This window comes from Mus caroli, chromosome 8 (genome assembly GCF_900094665.2).
Source record: "Mus caroli chromosome 8, CAROLI_EIJ_v1.1, whole genome shotgun sequence".
Classification (NCBI taxonomy): domain Eukaryota; kingdom Metazoa; phylum Chordata; class Mammalia; order Rodentia; family Muridae; genus Mus; species Mus caroli.
The window spans coordinates 49,327,939-49,336,912 of record NC_034577.1 but is presented as its reverse complement, the minus strand read 5'-3'; the positions used below and the strand labels follow the sequence as shown (position 1 = coordinate 49,336,912).

Here is an 8,974-nt window from a genome sequence, read left to right as displayed (position 1 = left end):
TTTCTTTCTTTCTTTCTTTCTTTCTTTCTTTCTTTCTTTCTTTCTTTCTTTCTTTCTTTCTTTCTTTCTTTCTTTCTTTCTTTCTATAACAAATTTGTCATGTTTTATAGGATTTTAAATTTATAGGATAAAGTCCGAGATTATTAAGATATTTGTGAACATTTTCAGTTATCACCTTTGGATAGCCTTTAGTTTTCATGTCCTAAAGGCAACCTTATCCTGAGGTTAAGGGAGAAAATATGAAACCATTTGATAGTCTATAGTGTTTGAAATTTCTTATTTCACGATAAATTATTCTGTTTTAAAATTATTATCAATTTATTTATTTGCTTCAGGGATTAAGTGTAAGAAATTATTCTTTTTATATTTTTTTTAAGTTACATACAGTTTAGTGTAGAACACCTCTCCTTTAGATTGCTTCAGGACCTGATTGATATGAGTTGCCTCATAATTAAATGGTAAGGCAGTTATCCTACAGGATAGCCACTGCCTAGACATTCTGAACCATGAATGAATGGATCTCATCCATTTAACCTTGAATTTATGGGCCTCATAATATATATATATATATATATATATATATATATATATATATATATATATAGCCAATCGATAACAACTATATGTAAAGTTTGCATTGAGATGTGCTATACACACTTGAGTGACTTCTGAACATAAATGATAGCACAGAGGAAAGGTACTAAAGATGCATGTGAGTGGTCATAGAGGATCCTGTAGTGTCCCTAAATTAGTATCTCTGTGACTGCTGAGCATTGAACATTATAGTTACAGATCAGTTACAGACACGGAAGACCCTGTGTTAGTGTGGTGGGATTTGACTGAGGCTTTAAATGATATGGCATCTCATGAGGTTTCAGAGGCCTGAAAGGCAGAGGCAGAAAGGGATCAGGGAAAATACTAGAGCCGCGCTGAGGGAAAGCTTGAAATCAGAGGCATCCATTCTTGTGTTTCCCTAGGGACCTTAAGCAAATATTATACTTGATTTAGCTCCAATTCTCGAATTGGTCCCCATCACTTTTGCTCAGAGCCTTAGCTCTTTCTTTCCCTTCTTGGCAGACAACCTGTAAAATGAAAGTATTTAAATGGATTTCCCCTTTCTCCTTAGCATATTAACTTTCCCACCGAGACTTTTCCCTTATTAATAGATCCAAGCGGGTTCAGTCTTCTATAATTTTTGGAAATGAAAATACAATTACATTTGTTCTTCCCCCTTTTGTTTCTTCCCTCTAAGCAGTCCCAAGGCCCCTCTTGCTTTCTCTGAAATTCATGACCTCCAATTCTTTAATACATATTATATTTAATATACATAATATGTAATATGTATACTCATGTATTCATTCCTAGATAGATGTAGCCTGTTCTGTATGTACAGTTTTACTTTTATATTAATGATTTCAGGGATGACCACTTGTTGCTTGGTAATCACTCTGAGGTCTCTTTTCTGGGGAAGAATGGTTCTTTGGCTCTTAAAAGGCTTTAGTTGTTTATAGTAACTTGTCTATGGCTGAGGTCTCATGATATTTCCCCCTTCCATGTTGGTATGTCCATTGCTTCTATCATTGTTCACGTGTTAGCTACCCAGACATGTTGAAGGGAGTTCATTGGCATAGTTTCTCTGCCATTTATGGGAGACACAATGTTACAGCTAAATTCCTGTTCCTTTGCTCTTACTGTTCTGCACCCTCTTTCACTACGATTATTGTGACTTGGGCACAGGGGCTATGTTGTTATTCTGTCTTGGGGGTGAGGCACCATATGGCCATTTGTTCCCTACATTTGATGAGGGATAAGCCCTATACTCATCTGTGAAAATCAGGATACATATTTAGAATGTAGTTAGAAACTATTTTGGTTTAGTAACGTAGCAGCTGTTTGTTCTCCTCCAAGATTCATGGATTCACTAGCTCTTATTACTTGACTAAGTTTCCAGCATCAGACTGTATTTCCCTCTTGAGTGGGTTTTAAGTCCAAATAGAGAGATATTGTATTCTTGGGGACATCATGCCAGACCAGTTATTTTAGTTCATAGGCACTATAGCTCTATAGCTGTATAGAGATAATGGTTGTTTGTTTTTTGTTTGTTTGTTTTGTTTGTTTGTTTTGTTTTGTTTTTTTTTTTGTTGTTGTTTTTTTCCCTTGAAAGCTTGAGAAATGCTTTTCAGTACTACATAAGCTAATCTCTAGGGAGGAATCTGTCCGGTCAGAACAGTGGCCACAACCTTCCTAAAATGTTTTAGCCACCATGGAGGTGAAACCATCCACACATAATTATTTGCTTTTGGTCAAGGTGAAAAAAAAAGACAAATTAATATTCTCTTCCTGTACCTATTCATCCTCTGTATTTACCTAAATGTATTTTTATTCTGACTAAGAGCTTCTGGCTATTGCCTAAAGTTCCAATTCATACGTACCTATGTAACAACTTACTGGCCTCCTCCTCCTGGAAAGGTCACAGTAGAGAAGTCATTGTGTCTCTGTCACTTTCATTGCCTCCCACATTAGATGCTCTCTTCTTTATTTCCTGTTTTGCCAAATGCCTCCCTGACCCTTCTAGGACTGGAACCAGAAGCTCATGTGGTTTCATATTCTTCTCTTTTCCCTTTGGGTTACCCAAGCTTTCACTTCTACCTTTATTAAGTCCAGAGCATCTCTTCTTTCTTCACTTACTGTGGAGAACATTATAGATGCCTCCATTGCATCTTGTTCTAGTTACTCCATCACCCTCTTTATTAGTTTTCTGAACTTTCCATCAAGATATTGTTCAGGCTGTAATGTGAACTTCAGAATGAATATCTGATCATTGTACCCCTCTACCACTGACATTGTAAAATTTGCTCTTGTTTGAATAAAAATACATTTCTTTAATGAAATTTTCATGAATCATATTTCCCCTTTGCCTCATGAATTATGTCTGTAGCTTTACTTCTGGCTAGTAGAGTTCTATCTCTCTGTGATCCTGTGTTCAGCCTAAGGTAGCTAATTCTATTTCTCCAAACATCACATTCACAAGTCTGGGTCTCTGCACACATTCTATGCTCCTCCCTTTAAACAGCCTGTTCCTTTGCCTAATGTCCATTGCTTTCAGTCGTAGGTGTTATTTCCTCTTAGAAGTGGGTGGGGGGAGGGTATGGGGGACTTTTGCGATAGCATTGGAAATGTAATTGAGGAAAATACGTAATAATGATAAAAAAAAAAGAAGTATAAGGCCCCAGTGCTAGTTCTTGCTATGAGGTCACTGCTTCTCTCTATATGTATATCCTAAGCTCTTTATCCTGAAGGTGTGATTCGCATCTTGTTTTTCAAGTGTGCTATACACTGTATAAAGCAACTTTCAACATATAGTACTGCTTATCATTGGTACATACTGAATAAAGCTTTAGGTAAGGCTTGGGAATACATTGACATTGTAATAACTTCCAGTGTTTTTCTTTGTGAGCACATCAATTATGAAAATTATAAGCAAAGCCAAGCCAGAAAGTAGGTCTTCCTTCTAAAGTCCTTTCTAAATATTTCCCTTTGTCTTTGTTGAATTCACCCACTGATATATTCACATTTGAAGCAGTCACTGCCGATTCCACTTCAATATCTTTTGGTTTAAAAGGAGACATAGTTCAGAATAAACATATTGGATACTATTTACTGGCAAAAATTCAAGTTTACATTTTAAGTCAATATATAAACCCAGGAAACATTGTCAGTTCTCTTTATCAGAAATAGAAGTTTACAATGCATTATGCAGTCTGTGACCTGTATATAGTTCACTGTGTTTACCAGCCACATGATCAAGGGAGACTATTCTAACACACTGAATTAATGACCTAACAAATTCTATTTTCTTCATTATACATTGCCACTAGCACTTATGCATACCACCTCTGTGGCAGTTACCAGAAATAGAGATGTCTCTGTGAGATGTTAGCAATGCTAAATAGCATTGTTTGGGACAAATATAACAGAATGTAATCTACTCCTTAGGGAGATGAATTTGGAGTGGTATAATATTGTCTTTTTCATTAAAGTTGGGGCTCAACCAGTCCCAACAGGCAGGAATTGGCTGCCAGACCCAAGATACCAATACAATGTGAAAGAAAAAAATGTGAAAATCAGAGAAAGACCTATTCAGTGTGGTCACATTCCAAAAGAATGAAGAAATAGGCCCAGAAACACCAAGTCTATCTTTGGAGTGTTAACATAAAGTCTGTATTATAAATGGAAGGCAAATGTATGTATAATTATGCAGGAGTGGTCAAGGGAAGATCTTGCTCATCACGGACCCATCTTTGTCTGAACTCTAGTTTGTCCTACATCGAGGCTCCAAAATTTGCTGAACTGTCGATCTGTTAACTGCTGGGCTCTCATGGGTAATGGTAGTCATCTAGGAGAATGACCTTGTTTGCTTATTGACCTCATCTGGAGAATGACCTTGTCTGTCCTGGAACTTAAAGTAGCTAAAGTGGAAAGGTTGGGATAGTGTCTTAGTCAGGGTTTCTATTCCTGCACAAACATCACGACCAAGAAGCAAGTTGGGGAGGAAAGGGTTTATTCGGCTTACACTTCCATGCTGCTGTTCATCACCAAAGGAAGTCAGGACTGGAACTCAGACAGGTCAGGGAGCAGGAGCTGATACAGAGGCCATGGAGGGATGTTCTTTACTGGCTTGCCTCCCCTGGCTTGCTCAGCCTGCTCTCTTATAGAACCCAAGACTACCAGCCCAGGGATGGTCCCACCCACAAGGGGCCTTTCCCCCTTGATCACTAATTGAGAAAATGCCTTACAGTTGGATCTCATGGAGGCATTTCCTCAACTGAAGCTCCTTTCTCTGTGATAACTCCAGCTGTGTCAAGTTGACACAAAAATAGCCAGTACAGATAGTAATTTACCTCTCTGCTTTCAGCCTAAGTGATGACACAGATTGAAGGCAGGGATGTCAGGCTTTTTATCCTGCTTCTAGCTCTCTTATGGGTCCAAGCAAGGAGTAAATGCATTTTAGCCATATAAAACTGAGGATGCTATTATTGCACTTCAAACTGACTTCTTTGAGAAATTTTCTTCTCATCAAAAGGTGGCTGCAAAATATAGGAAGCACTGCAACAATTCATTGTTTTCCTTACGTGAAAGAATAGATGTAGGCATTGTGTCCTTCGGGTTTTGCTTCGTTGTTGTATTATTGTTGATTTTATTGGTGTGGTCTTGCTGTGTGAGTCAAGCTGGCTCTACCCTCTCAAATGCTAAGATTATAGGCATGCATGCACACACCAGGCTGCTAATATCCAGTGGTTTTTATTATTCTTTTCTTTTTGTAAATTTTATTACATATTTTAGTGTGTGTGTGTATGTATGTTTGTGACCATGCATACACATGTGCATGCAAACACACATGGAGGTCATAGAAGACAACTTGTGCTGCCAAAAGACAACTTGTGGGAGTTGGTTCCTACCTTCCAAAATGTGGATGCGAGGTAGCAATAGAATATGAGGAGTCTTGATGTGTTTCAGTAAATCTTTTCCTACTAAGCCATTTTGCCAGCCCTTGTTTCGTTTCATTGCTTTTACTTTCTTTGTTATATTCATTTTGCTTTTCAAAGAAGTTTTAACCCAAAGTTACATGCTTTAGTTTTTATTTTTATATATTATAGGTATCATTGCACTTACCTTTCAGTAGTATTAAGTGATTAGAACAGGTCAGAAATAATTATTGCCATGTCACCGGTATGGGACTGACTATGTACATCCATAGTTAGCCAGTCTCCCCAAATTTTGGAATTGATTTTTCCCTTGTCTGTGATGAGGTAGCATGGGCATGGATTAGGTGAGCGGAAGAGGAGAAAACAAATTCAATCTTGGGAAGGTCTTTATGCTTAGTCATGTACCAGGCATAGTTAAGCAACCAGAAATGAAGTCAGGTCTCCTCAAATTTGAACTTCATTTTTCTCTTGATTCTGATGAGATAATCTGGGTTGGATTAGGTGAAGGGATGAGAAGAAGGGAGAAGTGAAATCAACCTTGATAGTTTATAGCTATCTCTATTCTCAACAGGTAATAGAAGCAGATGGGACCATGAGGTAGCACATTTGATTTTCACTGGCAGATTTTCCAGAGCCAGTTCCCCTCATCTCTCTCAGTTTGCTTGTTCAGCAGGTCGAGTCTCAGCTTCTGGGTTTTATTTCTTACTCTGCACATAAAATAGGTACTTGGAGTGAGTCTGAATATCTGTTTCCGGGTTTATGGAACCTGTATCACCCAGCAATCTCACTGTGATGAATGGGGTCAAGGACTGGCAAAGCCTTCCAAACTTTAGCATTTCACATAGAAAATGGTTTTCTTGTCTTTTGTTTGTTTGTTTGTTTGTTTTTTTGTTTTGCAGAGAAAATCCATTTTTTCCTAAAGAAATCTCTCACTAAAAAAAAATCACTGACAAAAAATGAACAAAACTAGAATATGTAATTTAAATATTACTGATACAAATATTTTTTATTTAGTATTAAATGAGATATGTACTAAAGTAAGCTTTTCAGCCAGGGTAATTTCAAAGCATTAATTGCTATAGAATTTCAAAACAAACAACTCTAAAGGCTATCTATATGGGAATGTGTGTAAGTGTGAAAGGGCAAGCCATAATTTCAATACCTCTGAACAGGTATGAGGTTCAAACCTTTAAAATCTCATTTCCTGTTTGTCCAGGCTATGTGATTCCATCGTGAGAACTCCTGAGCAATTATTGAGTCATTTGTTTTGCAAGATGGGTAATTCTAACTTCTCACAATATATTATTGCTTTAAATATATATATTTTAAAAATGGGTCAGAGGACAAATAGTTAAAATTCTGATCAGGGCTAGAGAGACAGACTAGAGGTTAAGAGATCTTGCTGCTCTTAGAGAGGACCCAAGTTCAATTCCCAGAACTCATGTCAGGTATTTATATCTGTCTTATTTCCACTCTTCTGTCCCTCTGGGATGTATGCACATATGCACATATGCACACACACACACACATACACCCAAACACACAAACACACACCAGACAGCTAGACAGAGAAATAAAAATAATAAATATTAAAAGAGATTCTAATACATATAGCTTACAATTTTATGTCAGGAGCAGTATATATACTACCACAATTTTTTTTTAAAGAATTTGGCAACAAATAAGGGAGTTTCCTTGAGTTTGTGAATGCTTACATCATTCTCACTTGGATTTTGCCAGCACAGTACTTGGAACCTGTCTGTTTTTAAGATAACTGGGGAATTTGTATTATTATACTCATGGGAAAATATGTCTTAGTTTGTAGGGTGGAAAAAAAATAACAGATGGTCCAACTGGTGCTTAGGGAAAATGATTTTAGCTGTAGAATAGAGAACATGTCTACATCGAGTCATTTGCCTTCAGGCTTCTCCTTCTGGGCAGGAACAGTAAGGAATGTTGTGTCTAAGGGCTGAGCCCACTGTTCTGCAGTCACTGGCTCCAGATTCCCCCCCACCCCCTGTCTTCTACCTGTCCCGAGCCTGTTATCCATCATCTGGTCCAACTTGTTCTTCATGTTGCTATTCCCTAGCTGTCTTCCTCACAAGGAGAGTTATAAATATTTTCTTCATGTGATCTTGTTATTAGTTTATTTACTGAATCTGTTTATTAATTGAACAATAAAACCCACTTTATTACAACAGACATTTATGTTACAGAGCAATATGGCATCACACATTCTAGGCACATGCCAATTCCTGTCCAATATGCCTATCTTTTTCACTTTTTACTGTTAATGAAATTAGTAGGAATGCTTGCTTTTATCTACTTTTCCTCTTATAATCTTTGGTGTAAGTTAGTTCATTTCCACTAGCACGACTACTCTGCATCATAGCTTGCCTTTCCAAATCCTTGTTTGAGATTCAGATCTTCTAATATTATGTTTTGCTGTCTTATAAGTAATTGCTTACCTTCTGAAGTTACATTTATGACCCTGCCAACTATAGCAGATGATGTTTTTCAGTTCATCATCATCATCATCATCATTATTATTATTGCTTATGTGCATACTTTCTAAGACTAATTTTCCAACGGTCCACAGTGAAAAGCCTGTCAGTTGTTCAGCTTTCTCTTCATCCATACTAAATACATGGTGGTTTGTCTCTTCCAAAAATAATTTCCTTATAATCTTTTAGGTTGAATCACATGTTTTTCTTTTTTTATTGGGTATTTATTTCATTTATATTTCCAATGCTATCTCAAAAGTCCCCCACATGCTCCACCACCCACTCCCCCCACCCACCCACTCCCACTTCTTGGCCCCTTCGTTCCCCTGTACTGAGGCATTTAAAGTTTGCACGACTAAGGGGCCTCTGTTTGCACTGATGGCCGACTAGGCCATTTTCTGATTCATATGCAGCTAGAGACTCGAGCTCCAGGGGGGTACTGGTTAGTTCATATTGTGGTTCCACCTATAGGGTTGCAGTTCCCTTTAGCTCCTTGGGTACTTTCTCTAGCTCCTCCATTGGGGGCCCTGTGGTCCATCCAATAGCTGACTGTGAGCATCCACTTCTGTGTTTGCTAGGCCCCGGCATAGTCTCACAAGAGACAGCTCTATCTGGGTCCTTTCAGCAAAATCTTGCTAGTGTATGCAATGATGTCAGCGTTTTGAAGCTGATTATGGGATGGATCCCCGGATATGGCAGTCTCTAGATGGTCCATCCTTTTGTCACAGCTCCAAACATTTTTTTTTATAGGTTCTTCTTGGTCATATGTTTGCTTTCATAGACTTCAACTTAATATCACGAATTTCATGCCTTTAACATTGAAAATATAACTAGATCCAGAGTCTGGTTTGATGAAGGAAGGCCACAAACTACTTAATATTGTCCTTTAAAATAGAACAGTGATATTGTTGCAGTCAGGAGACAGCATCACTGTTAATCAATCTGTGAGGAGTAAATGCTAGTTCATCGTCAGGTCCCTGAGCT

At 37.8% G+C, this 8,974-nt stretch overlaps 1 pseudogene; it reads right to left on the bottom strand.

The window, feature by feature from the left end:
• Window positions 1-8,124, bottom strand: part of LOC110300827 — an 84,695-nt pseudogene extending 76,571 nt beyond the window's left edge.
• Between the last annotated feature and the right edge of the window lie 850 nt (window positions 8,125-8,974).